We start from the raw sequence: 14,556 nt of genomic DNA on the forward strand, positions 1-14,556 counted from the left end.
TCATCACTTCATAGTCATTAGACACAAATTTTACAGAATATAATTTAAATAATTTCGTGGATAAAGTGTCTGATAGTAAACAACTACAATTTCCACTTGAAATGAAGCATTACATATTTTATATTATCTATTTAATGTCGAATTAATCAGTATATGAGATAAATATAACAAATATAATTAATACAGCCGTGGTGATAAAGAGGCTAACTTCTTTAATAAAAATAAAATATATTTCAAAATTCTAGTTACCCGTATTTAATATTTATGCAAGATAATACAATTTTAAGTTGCTATCTCTATATATTCAAGCAATTTTAGCGTTAGATATTTCCTAAATGGGCAAGATATGTAAATTTAATCAAACGAATGAATTTTGCATGATAGTACGTTGTAAGTAATACCAAATTTCAAACGTATAGTCGGACAAGATAATTAAATCAGTGGATTTAACAACAAGGCGGCGGAAGAGTGGTTGGGTTTGGATTAACTCACCCTCCCAGCCCCGAAAAACCTTCTGACCATGCGGATGTTTTGCATAAAAGGCGGTCAAGCGGCCTACCGCTACTCTAAACTGTCTTCTAGCCGTCTTGTAAATAATTTAGACGATCTAGTCCGAATTCGTTTCCCCGGAGAGAACGCCAGAGCTAGAAATGGAAGATGAAATGTGTAGAGGTTAACAAATAACTTCAATGAAATATATCTGCCTATTTTTTTGGGTATAAATAATTATCGTCGTCAGTTTCCTATTCTCTGAGGGAATATTAAACGTGAATATAGAGCTTTTTTAGAACAATTCGTGACATAAATAATACATCAAAATTTAGAACTATATATTAGATTTAAATGATAATTTATTTTAACGATTTATTTTGAAAATCGATACAAAGTATTTTATTCAAAGTATTATCCATCGATAGGCTTCACTAATTCGATCTCGAAATAACCATGTATCATTTGTGGCTATACAATGAATAGACCCATTTTTTAGTATCTTCATAAGAAATAAAGTGAATAAAGCGAACAGGATCTGGAGAATACGAGGGGTGGGGTAGCACTTCCCATTTTAATATTTCGTCGTAAGTTTTCACCGGTTTTGAAATATATGGTCATGCTTTGTCATGCAGAAGAATAATATTATTGTGTTTTTGCTGCTATTCTGGCTTTTTTTTGTGCGATTCTCGACTAAAACGCATTAAATATAAGTTCACCATTGATGATTTCATTAGGTTTCAGCAGCTCATACTATTTAACATCAAGCCGATTATGTTAGTGCATGAGGTAGTCTCCACGATTTTTTCACTTTGGGTTATCGTAATCAATCACCAGTAACAAAATGATGGAAGAAATATCCGATTTTGTCGTTGAACCGCCATTTCATACATAACGCCTATAATAGAGCGAACGCCTTTTAATGTCTCTTGTCTTCAATTAATAATTCTCAATTATTCAAATAAATGGAAAGTAATTTATTGTTTGAATCATTCCGATATTCTTTAAGCGATAATAGTAAGAATTTATTTATATATCTAATGTAATTGTTGTTTCAAGTCCGCTTTTTCGCATTTGTTTCTTATTACCTTGTAGAGTAGTTTAATGTTATTACATCAAATATGGTAGAGCTCAGGATGACCAAATATGGTCAGAAGGATGAAGTTGTTGTCACTATGATGTTAAACAAGACAACCCCACCCATGAAAATGAAATATGTGATGACAAAAAATCTACTAGTCTTTGCGTTTTTGAAATTCTCTAGTAACTTCTGAAATTACCTCTTGTTAGTCAGAGCAAAAACAAACCTTCAGGTCTACGGCATCAAAGGTGCCGTAAACTACCAGAATACTGAGGCCAAAAAACATACATTAGATAGAAGAATAATATCATAGAAGTAAATATTTTTTAAAAATCTAATTAAAGGTAAATTGATGAAATAAGGTACAATCAATGCTTACAGAGAGTTGTGTTGCACCTCAAATATTCCCAGATTCATCTAAACGTGCACAATAGTTGGTGACCATAAAATATAATCTTTCATTTATGTTAGCTTAAGATCAATAGTAACAAAGTTAATATTAGGAATACGTGCTTCAATCTTTTTCAACTCAAAACTGTCATTAATTTTAAAGAATAATCAATTTGTCATAAAAACAATGGCAAATTTTCAGGTCTCGAAAAGTATATGAAATCAATATCTTCATCGTTGATGGAGATTAAAATTCGGTAAAATGTTCCCCTGAGACCCCAGAACCGAACCGGAATTTTCATGGAATGTTTTAATCAAACATCATAGAAACCCCGGTCTCTAGATAGGAATTTTCGATTTTCTTATGTAAAATATTTTTCGGATTTCCTCCGTTTTTGTTTTTGTTTTCTGTATATGTTTCGTAAAATCAGATTTCGGCTGTATAAAATATTGTGTTAGTTTTGATAAGATTTGTATATTTTCTTTTCTTTACTTTGACCTTCGACGTAAACATATAAAATATGTAAAATACGATACTTTACAGAGATTATTTCTTCGAATGTTAGATGATTCTTCATAAATGGAGTATTGACTGTTTATAAATTAACATAATTATATAGAAGTAAGATGAAGGCATAAAGGTTTTTAGAAAATGAATTTCTTTGTTTTTGGATAATCCTTTTAATTATATTTAATATATATTTTAAAAATTCAACTATGCTAATCAGAAATTTGTTTATATATAAACATTGTCATTAAAATAAAATGAACAATAATTATCTCCTTAACATGTATTACTCTCATAGCAACGAGAAATGTAGGGGTTGCTTTCTTCGAAATTACGTAAATTTAGCGTTTCTTTGCTATAAATCTATTTAATCGTTACAAAAAAACAATTTTAGGGCATATTCTCTCAGAAATTTCGAGGAATGCTATTTATAGTAACCTGAAGAAACATCTGGGCTAGCAATGGAATTATCATGTATTTGTTTAGTAAGTTTTAGCTTAACAAATTATTACCGACTATTGATATATTTAATCGGAGTCGTAGGTCCATAAGAATGAATTTTGAGAAGAGCGTATAATTATTCATAAATCATTTGTCTATCAATTAGGATTATGGTCTATACTTAATTTGGTAACCAATATTCGTCATTTATAGTGAACAACCTGGCATATCAAACAAGCTCAAATAAAATAGATTGAAATATTTAATGGACTAAATTCAAACTTTTCCAACGAACTTTCAGACAGCTTTACAGTTTATGACTCAGCTATTTTCAGTACATTCACTGATTGATTACACATGACTGAAAATGCCATTTTGTACCGTTCCTTTCTGTGACGTATTATGACTGTACATTACATATGTACAGTCATAATGCATGCATTACATCTACTGTACGATTGTAGTGAGTTTAGTACAATAATCCCAAATGCAAAATATCATGGGGTCCAGAAAGGCCATCCACATTGACACCGAAGATGAATATGGGTGGGATCAGTAAAATGTAGTATATTACGAGCTACTAAAACTGAATGGATCTGTAAAAGCAGATGTCCACCGGTATCAGCTGAAAATAATGAACTATGGATTGATGCAAGAAGATCAACAATCACGATAACAGACAAAGTGTAAAGCAGCTTTGAAAGTTTTGTCACACCCATCGCACTCATCAAACATAACAGTTAGCCTTTTGACTACAACTTGTTCAGATCGGTGCAGTATGGATTCGCTGCCACACAGTGTTGAAAGGCTGATTGACATAGTTCCAGAATAACATAATTCTCTTGATACGGTGTCGTCATTACGTCAGAAAATTGCGAACAAATTGTACAATATGATGAAACATATTTTGATTAATATATTCTTTTTAAAATACAAAAATAATCAGAGTACAAGCAAGCACCTAATAGCTAATAACAATGTAATAAATACAAGGAGATAAAGAGGGAGATAATGTAGATATGATAATGAAAATCAATTACAAACTTGAATCAAAATATCTCTAGCAAAAGTCAGGGCAGAAATACTTCAACTTGGGCTCTAAAATCATAAAAAAATGTTCGGTCGGATTGTCGCAGTAATATCTGGACGTTAAACCAAAAAATTTCTTTAAACCCGACAGTGAATAATACACAAACCATTCATTTTTGTCTCGTTTCGTTCCACTCCAACTAAAAAAGGCCTCCATTTAACACCCTTAACATTGGAAAAACAACACACCATTGCCTCCAGGGGCTCGTTCTTATCTCCGATTCACTCGCTCTCTCTCGTCTATTTTTTTTTCGAACGAATTTCGAGAACGCTTTAAACTGGACATTATTCTTCGGACAATGGATGGAGGACATTTTGATTAAATGACGCAACATGATTATAAATGTCCAGGGGGTGAAACTTGGTCCGGCGGAAGAAATGGACCTGCTTACGTTCAGTGATAACGTTTTCGTAGTCGGGAGAATGTTACGAGGAGGGTTTTAAGGTCGATATCAGTAACATGCAGCTTGGCGTGTAGGCGTTTGAATTGGAGATAATTAAACTTTTATTTTTACTATGCCTTGTTGAGTTTAATAACAGTTTTAGAAAACTACTGGCTAAAGGTCTAAAACTTTTAGCACTGAGCGTGTTGAATCGACTAGTATAAATATACTGAACACGTCATATATCTCAATATATCTGTTTATCAATATATCAATAGTGACTGTTTTTGATGTTTTGATTTTATTCAAACTAAGATTATTTAGTACGCCACAAATCCTTTTAAACTTTAAAGCTCACTTTTTAATTTTATCATCTTATTACAGTCTAATTTATGAGATCTTAATGCTTGAGAATGAAATTTCCATTGCTTTTAAAGATTATCATTTATGTTATCGTGACATGTCTATACTTCTAAAATATTGGCTTCCAGAGATAGATATTCTTCCAAAAAAGTTAGATTAATTTGTTGAATTATCTCGCCAAACAGTTAAATGTGCGCCATGACAGTGAAGTGCGTAGGCTCAAACGCATACTGCCATACGAACTTATTAATAATAACATAGAGTGAGATTTAATAATCTCTAGAACAGATTAGGATAGACCTTAAAATAAGTTAGATTGGTATCTAGAATAAGATTTAGATTATAAGTTGTATAGCAGATCACTTATTGAATTGATCTTCTACATGTTAGGATGGTTATATTATATAACGGAAATCATATAATAATACCTATTGCCCACGGGCAGATTGTTGACGTTTTAAGAGATTAAAAACATTTGTTGAATGAAAGCAATACTTATATGAATTAATTTTCTGATATAATATATATTGAAAAAGTAATGACAAAACAAACATTGGAATTGTTTTTAAACATTGTTGTTTACCAATTTGCTTTTAATGTGCGAAAATAAAAAATATCGTTGGGCACCAAATCAGAATTGTACGATGGATTTGGATAATTCAATATTTTGAACTGTCAAAAATTACGTGGGCGCAATGGAGAATGATTGAAAGGGTCAATAATTTTTCGACTTATTTTAGAATTTTTTCAAAGACTTTTGGATAGATGATATGATGACAAATAGATGATATATCCATATTCCTAATGAAAATGTTAGATACCAAGGTCAGTAATATTAATAAAAACCCTCGCAGTTTAATTACATTTTGGTTACAGAATATTTCAGTTTTTAATGATAAGTTGAATTTTCATATTTTACCATCTCTATATATCTCCATATATGCAATATTTCTAACCAAGTGTATGCCATTGAACTAACTCCTAAACGGTTGAAGCGATTTTGATGAAATTTTTTGTGTATGTTTATGATGATTCGAGTATAAGTCAAATTCATTACTGGACCTGGTAGGTGGCGCTGGAAGAGGTTTGCAGGATTTTTATCTTTTATCAGAAAACAAAAGTAATGTCGGAAATTCAATTTTGAGTGTTCCATGATTCGTGAATGGATACACTTAATAACTCAATAGTATTAAATGAAAAATCGTTATTTGATGTAAAGAATAAGCCATCGAATTTAACAGTTGCCTACTTTAATATTTTGAGTTTCAACACAAGGTTTCGATGATCAAAATACATGCAAGTACTTAATATTTTAATTCAATCTTTTACGGAATACATTTTTTAAATTACTGTCATAATGTCCATTTTTATGTGAATATTTGATTTTATATCGAAGGTGATGGGTACAAAATCGTCGACTTCGATGGCGCAGTGGTAACGGCGACAGGACGGTCCACCTACTTTTGCGATAGTCGCGGGTTCGATAGTGCTGGGGCATGGTCGTAAATTTAGGTTTGTTGTGGTTTAATGTTTGTGATTGTCCTAGGCAAGATTGAAAAATCCGACAAGGAAAATGATCCCAGTTACGCCAGTATCCAGGCTGGGTAAGACCGGATGTTTTCTGGAATGATTTGTTGGTCTAAACTAAGTTGGTCACTCGCCAGTCGGTAGGCTGAATACTGAGGACCGTGGTTCGGAGCCCACTTTAAACTGTAGGTCTAGTCCATACGAAAAAAAAACAAAACATACTAGGAATCTTGATTTTAAGCAATATTATTAATTTTGTTTGTTATATTTTAGTTTCCTTTTTATTAACTAGCAACATAGTATAAAAAAAGAATCGATATAAGATTCAAGAAATCGACTGAATATAAAATTTATAAAATACTGCTGCCTACAAATATCTTCATCAGTGTTGAACCAACATGTACATGTTGAGAAAATCTTCAAAAATGTTTCTTGAAAGAGTTTTCATATTTATATTGGGTATAAAGATTTATATGAATATACTTTCACAAATTTGTGGCAGAATATTTTTAAAAAGAAAGTATATAGAGAATATAAAATTGGAATAATATTTTTAAACAAACCCAAACAAAGATTAAAATTATTTTTCTTAAGGGAACTAACCTAAACAGTTTTACGTATACCATATTTGTTATATATTCACTAAACACTTATCTGTTAAAGGCTATTTCAAAAATTGCAAGTTAACCGCTACTTGTACACGTTACCAAAACAAGAAAATTCACTTACAGCCCAAACATTTAACAAACACCCTCCCCGCCACTGACTTAACCACTTCAAGTCGTCTCAAAGACCATGGCACAAGATTAAATTATAAAGGAAGACCTCCAACGTAAAGCGGGAATCGGGGGGAATTGATCCGCATAAGAAACGCGTCGTTATAAATGTAGTGGGGGGTGAGCGAGACGAGTTGAGGGGGGACCATGGCTATCCTGAAGTGAAACAAGCAAGAAACTTCTCGAGCACTTACTAAAATTACAGAACAGGCCGTAAAAAGAGTGGCGGTGGATGATGGGGGAGGGTCCGACAAACAGAACATTGGCGAATATTACGGAAATGGCAGTGGAATGAGTTTAAATGAAATTACAACAAAATATGTACGTAAATACACTGATGATGTGGTGCGTTCTAATTGGACACAATTGAAAACCTCCAGAAAATAGGAGAAACGAGGGAGACGGAATTTTTCTGAATAAGTAGGAAATTATTTTTTGTAAAAGTAGTAATATTTGAATCATTTTTATTATTTATTTAATTTTAATATCATCAACTTATTTTAGTTTTGTAAGATCGATTAAATCTAATTTTTAATTTTTTTCTTGTTCCGGATTGACCAGCTAGAATCAAATAGTATTTTGCTGATGTCGCTTCGGATTCAGGATAGTGGGGCTGTATATAGTAGCAGTTACGACTGCGATTGTCGTAGATTGTTTATCTACCGAGGCTTGTGGCTGGGTAGGAATTTTATCAAGATGTTGTCATGTTAAAGCATCTAGTCGCCTAGGGTGGACCTTGCACTGAGCATGTTCGTGAAACTGTTCAAGAACGGGATGCCTGGATTCGAGGTGAGTATTGACGTTCCTCATGAACCATGGTTCATTGAGTAACGCGCGCACTTTGGATTGGAACACTTGAAGTAGTGCAAGTTGCCTCTCAGAGACGTACCTGTACCACACCTATGCTCCGAAGAGGTAGATTGGACGGACTAGCATTATATACAGAGTGGCTTTCTGGGGGACTGGGAATTTTTAATTAGTTTTAGCATGTCGGTTAGTAGTAAGTCCTGAAGGCATCACAGCAGGATAAAGCCTGTTGCGCGCTTTGGCTTTCTAAATCTGTAGTTGCCTCGTCGCCATCAACAGAGTGTAAGTTTTATCGATATTTTGTTCTAATAATTTTATATTATATTCATGTATTTTAAATGATACCGATGGTATGTAGTCCTTAAATGTAATTATAAGCCGGTGAGATGGCGAATAAGTGGTTTATTTTCCATCCAATGCAGAATTTTGAGATCTTTGAAAGGCGAGACGCAACAACATCAGCTAATTAATGTGGTAGCTGTTTTCTCTCCTTTTGGAATTTTCCCATTACATCTCCACCTTTGAAACAGTTTATTCATCAACTGTTAAGTTTTAAGTAATTACTTGAGACTTTGAGTTGGATTTTTGTCTAATAAGTTTCCTAATGTATGTTATTCGACAGTTTTTGATTTTCCAAGGCAATCTTTGTCATTGATACATGTTTTCACGACAACATATTTAAACAGTTGAAACTAAAACCGTCAATTTCATTACCATATATTTCTAAAATTGTTTGATCGGCTTTGCCAGCATATTTCTCCAAATCATGCAACAAAAGTAATGAATGTCAAAAATTTAATTCTGAGTGCTCCATGAATTGCATCTATATACACTGAAGAACTCAATAATATTAAATTGGAGATCGTTATTTCGTGTAAAGAAAAAGCCATCGATTAAATACTTAATATTATAAATCAATGTTTTTCTAGCTACATTTTTTAAATTATTGTCATAATGTCAATTTGTATGTGAATATTTGATATTATTGTTGAAGGCGATGAGAGCCAAACAACACAAATAGAAAATAATATAAATCTTGATTTTAAATAGTAATAATACATTTTCCTACTAGGTTCTACTGCTTACCGTCGGCTTTGAACTATGGTCCGATTGGCGAGTGATTAAATTAAGAAGTCATCCCAGAAATCATCCGGCCTAATCCAATCTGGTTATTGGACAATCACAATTATAAACAATTAGAAACATCAATTTAGGACCATACCCTAGCAGTATTCGAACCTATGACTCTACCAGCGGTAAGAGGACCGTCCTGTCACCTAACATCTTCGTTAATCAAGCCGACAATAATGTTAACAACCAACATATTAAAATCTATATTAATAACTTTAATATTTAAACAAATATAGACATGTTTTATTATGCATTATATTAACATACATATATCATAGTCATGATGTGGAGTTGTTTTCATTTTATATATAAGTGTTTTACAGTTTTCTATTAACTTTTAAGTTAATAATATTTTATTTTTAAAAATTTAAAATATTTAGATTAAAACCAATTAAAATTAAAAATACAATTTATTTTCCGTATAGAGCAACCAGAATAAAAAAAATAAGACAGAAACAAAAACAATAAAAAATCGAATTCCTTAAATATTTACGTCGCTCTATGGTATACGATTTGAATATAAAGCACGCCAAGATCAATGCATTTAATAAACAAAAAAATCTCTTCCTTTTTCTGATATATTTCGGATATATCGAGGAAAAATGGTAAATATATTTTACGGCTCGAGATAAAGGAAAACGAAAACAGAAGAGATTTAAAAGAAATATTATATAAACACACACACGCATACGTTGTACATTTTACTTACAAAATCAGCCATCAAAAATAATGTTATCTGGGCGATTGGCCTTCTGGAGTATCTGTAATACTAAATCGCTCCTCTATTGGTAATATTGGATTTTTATTCTCCAGGATTAAGTGTAGATATTTCGATAGTCCTTGTTAGTGTAATAGATGGTGTAACTCCTATTATTATATATAGGTTATTTTAGTAACTGCTTTTATTTCAAAGTTGTTAATGGGGTTATTGATCAACAAAATAATTTGCGGTAATTCTTTTTAAGTTTTTCTGTTTAGTTTTAAGAAAACTGTGTTGTTGAAAAGTAACACAATTTTTTAAAAAATTTACTAGCCCTTGTCTCATATCAAAATAATAAATGTTGTTCAAAAATGTATTTTGAGTATACATTTGTACATTTTTTAAAAAATAGCAAGAACCGTGTAGAATTTTGTTTTATCCTATTAAATTATATTTGGTTGTCAATTTCTCGTCTTTGAATAAATCTGGATGTTTTAAACGCCTGGAAATTATTGTTTGGTCAATATTTAGTGCAAATTCCTTTTGAATTTGACATGGATTTTCAACCAGCAATGCATGCATTTTCACATTTTTTTCCTGTCCAAACGCTCTATTATACGTATTTCACGTCAAAATGACATGAAATGAACATGTTGACAGTAAACTTCTATAAAGATTAGATGGCAGTCTTTCTTAAAATAATAGTGAAGCACATTTTTTCTCAATATACAAAAGAACTATGTTGTAAGAAACAAAAAGTTCTTTCGACTTTATAATACTGGATAAGGAAATAATTTATTACAAGTAAGGGAAGAACGAGGGAATCACTTCAGACAAAGTTAATTAAGATTAACTCATTACATATAATGTTGTTATACAATCACTCTTATAAACATTTATAACATAGTTTTTGGTTTTTATTATAACAAATCAGGTTTATTGTAACGTATAAATTACAAAACGTAATAAAAAAAGACTCAGAACAAACAAAAATCAGATTCTACAAACACCAATTTTGAAATAAATTAATTGTGGGTCCCATTGTTCAAGAGTAAGGGTAATTAGAACGCAGAACAATGTTAATAAGAATAAAAATATATAACAAAATATATCATTCATATTATATGAATATTTTCTTATGTGTTTATAAACTTACTTTAAAATGAAACATAATTATGTTGTCGTTAGAGACATGCAAAATCACAATTAGTTTTATATACTATTTGGCAGAACTGCTTTTCTGAATCTTGGGCATGTGCTCATTCATCCCAGTTTCAGTATTTACACCATAAGTTTGATTTATGACCACCGGATATACCATGGTAATTCTCTAATTAATTTAATGTATTATTATCGATTTTAAATGCGAACTTTTAGCTCCCCTTTAGGTGCTTCCTATTTTCATTAGTCATTTTTTTATCTTTCAGATATTTGGAGAGGCAGTGATTATTTGAGAACGTTGTTTGATTTTTGTTTATTTTGGGCCTTTTCGAAATGTGGTTGGCTCTGTAGATATATAGAAATAACTGCAGTACAGATATAATGAAAAATGAGCTATTCGACACTCATTACTCTGGATATTCATTTTTATAAAGCATATACTTACATGTATCTTGATCAGCAATATCTATTGGTGAAAATATAAATTATTTACATAAAAAGCTGTTAAACAACTTAATCAAAAACTAGGTGGTTTTGCCATTTCTTTATATAAAATAACAGTTTTTCCTTCTAGTATTGTTATGTATTCATGGTATACAGATGCTAATTATAAATCAAAAATTACATTTTAAAGATAGATTACATCTGTTGTTTGATTTCAAATCTGTTGCTGAAGCCCATCATACATTTTTAGAAACTTATGGTGATGCTGTTCCGACATATCTAAATTATCGTTTTAGGTTTCCTTGATTTTAACGTGGTGATTTTAATATATATCCAATAAAATATCCAATGCAGGTTATCAAAATACAATGTTACAGCGGTTAACTTAGAATATTGGTTACAACGCTTGCCGCATTGCAACCTCTAATTATTATCACTAATGTTTTGAAGAATTTTGTAGACATTTGACAACAGGATCGACCAGTACCAACACAAACCTAATTTTATATACTTGGTTACGTGTTCCGATCAGAGAGCGTTCTGTATCTTTTAACTAGGGTAAAATGAGAAGGAAAAATTCTTTCGAGTTTAAGACGAATTTTGTATTGATATCACCAATGACGTGAATTGGCTGTTTCATTGAAAATACCATATAAAATGCTCGAAAAAAATGAGTTTTAAGATTTATGGGACGAAATCCCATGTTTTGTGGCTGTTACCTAGCCCCTGGCTTATTTGGGGCATTGAAAAATCTTTATAATTAATTACAAGAGGTTATTGCCAAATGCAGTGCACTAGCAGCATTTGCACACAGAGTAGGCGTGATATACATAGCCTTAAATAGATCGAACCTAGGTATCCTTCTAGATAGAAAAGATAGATAGAAGTCTAGATAGAAAAACCCATATTAAAGATCGCCTTGGTTCATTTAAACTGTAATTCAATATAATAGAAATAAAGTATCTAGAGTAAAGTAAAAAGGTTTCATTAATTCGCAAGAAATTCTAGCTGAAATCGTTAGCTGTGAGCAACCAGGCTGTATGTGAATTAGCAATAAAATAAACAAACAAACAAATAAAAGGGCTCTAAGAGAGCTATCGAAAAAATTCTCCAACGACAAACAGAATTAGTTTAGCTAATTAATTTTTTTATATAACAAATGTTGTCAATTATATATTCACCGCCTGCCTTCTGTACCACGTCAAAACAAAATCATATCCCTTTTGTTTAAATGATTGATCAAAACCCAACAAGTTATTTTTACCCCGTGTTCCCCTATCTGTTGTTAAACCATATTTTGTGCATATCTTGGACACATAACATCAAACATATTGATATGTCTTACTTATTAATAATAAAACACCAATATAGTACTACGTTCTATTAACCTCAAATGTTTTTAATCGCATTGTTGAATCCTCCCATCAAACATCGTCAGTTTCCGATCGTCTATCGGACGAGGGCAAAAACAAATAACGCTCGTCGTCCCGTGAACCTAGCCCTTCAACCAACCGCACAAGTAATATATGGACTCCCCCCGCGCTCAAAACTCCATCAATTATTCATGGCGCTTTAAAGGATTCCCGTTTTAGAGCTCTATATTTAATTCTATTTGATTTGAATGATTAAAGCGACGCCACAGGAAGGCGGAGGTTGAATCGAATCTGAGCTGACCACGTTAATTAATGTTTACCCCCCTCTCCCCCATCGCACCGTCGTATCACGCGTACTATGGAGAGGCCGTCCGCCTCCCCACCCCGTTCGCTTTACCTGCCCACCACCATCTGCAAACCCTCCCAGCCACGTATCTAAGGCACTTGAAGATGTTGGGCTTTTACGTTTAATGGAAATTTGCGATATTTGTTCCAAGGTATATATTGTCGACAAGCGAAACGACGTTGGGCGGCTGAACAGCAAGGTGGGGGGCGGGGAGGAGGAAGGGTTTTACCGACCTGATTGCTCTTCTGACGGGAAGCTTTTAGTTCAACAGCCAAGAGCTTAATGTCGGTGTTTGGTAGTTAAATAAATATCAGGTGTGGCAAAAATTAATTTCGACTGGAATTAAGTCGTCATGGAGTTGGCAAGGCGTACTCTCTTAACGTTATTTTTAATGGCGCGTTCTTTGCTGCTCTATAGAAAATTCAAATACAAGGTATATTCAAAACTGATTGGAAATTGTTCAGTATATTTAATAAAACTTTTCTCTTTGCACAATAAATATAATATACAATGATGCACACATTTTGTTGCTGGGGTTTGGATGTGTTAATGAAAAAAGAACGATACTCAATGGTGAAGTCAGAATGGTTGGACAGGCAATATATTAAGAGAAACCTATTAACTAACATACTGAACAAAGTTAAAATTATATGCTTAGTATAAAATTAGTTTACAGTGATCTTCAGTGGATGTATTGCTTCGATACAGCTATGATTTTATATACCTATTTCATGATTTAACGCAAAATCTTGGATAATTTCGAAATTGTACTTGATATCGAAGTTATCATACAGTTCTATGTTGGTGCGGAAATGATAAGTATTGGTAATTGATAGAAGAACATTGTTTTGGCAGCGTTGTATTAGTAGTCAATTTGAGGTTTCAATGAAACCTCTTATTTACACCCTATAAGTCCAAATAGGTTTTATAATTGACGTTTTACGTAAATTTTAGTTAATAACATACGAAGTCGCTGCACCAAAAGTTATTTATTGGTTGAAAAGTAAAGGTCCTCACGAAAAATCAGCTATGGATCAAAGAAGTAGTTTAAAGTTGAAACTGAGAATATTTATATATAAATAATGAGGATATATAAAACCATAGAGGAAATATATTTACACGATTTCTATATATAACAATATAATTTTAGTTGTAATAATTAATTTTAATAAACAATTTGTTTATTTAAAAAAATGTCGCTTTGACGGGTGTCGCCATTTCGCGACTATTTAATGTACGGTGATGATATGACGAGGACGGGGACAGGCATAAAATGTATATATATAAAATAATAAATTAATAAATAAATAAAATTAATAACAAAAAATTAAACATAAACAGGAGAGCTAAAGGTATAAATAGTGTATATACAATTTGAAAATAAACACAAACACAGGACTACAAACACAACCGTAACGAAGTAGAGGTTCTATCCAGACAGCACACATCAGCACCCATACCGAAGAGGTATTGGTTATTTGGTCGGTAACACTGAACTTAGCATAGGCTAGATTCTATGGAGAAAAACGATTTATCGTAGAAATCTG

At 32.1% G+C, this 14,556-nt stretch overlaps 1 protein-coding gene and 1 long non-coding RNA gene across 2 annotated transcripts in view; one reads left to right on the forward strand and one right to left on the reverse strand.

The window, feature by feature from the left end:
• LOC143198158 (uncharacterized) overlaps positions 1-9,269 on the forward strand; it is a 57,163-nt gene extending 47,894 nt beyond the window's left edge. Inside the window, exon 2 of the long non-coding RNA XR_013006172.1 lies at positions 8,927-9,269. This is a non-coding gene — a long non-coding RNA (uncharacterized LOC143198158). The remainder of the gene's footprint in view (positions 1-8,926) is intronic.
• Positions 1-14,556, reverse strand: part of robo3 (roundabout 3) — a 440,303-nt gene that overhangs the window by 179,219 nt on the left and 246,528 nt on the right. The window lies entirely within an intron of this gene.

The sequence above is a fragment of the Rhynchophorus ferrugineus genome, unplaced genomic scaffold (genome assembly GCF_030347505.1).
Source record: "Rhynchophorus ferrugineus isolate W39M unplaced genomic scaffold, kcgeb_rfMv2 rfM1, whole genome shotgun sequence".
Taxonomy (NCBI): domain Eukaryota; kingdom Metazoa; phylum Arthropoda; class Insecta; order Coleoptera; family Curculionidae; genus Rhynchophorus; species Rhynchophorus ferrugineus.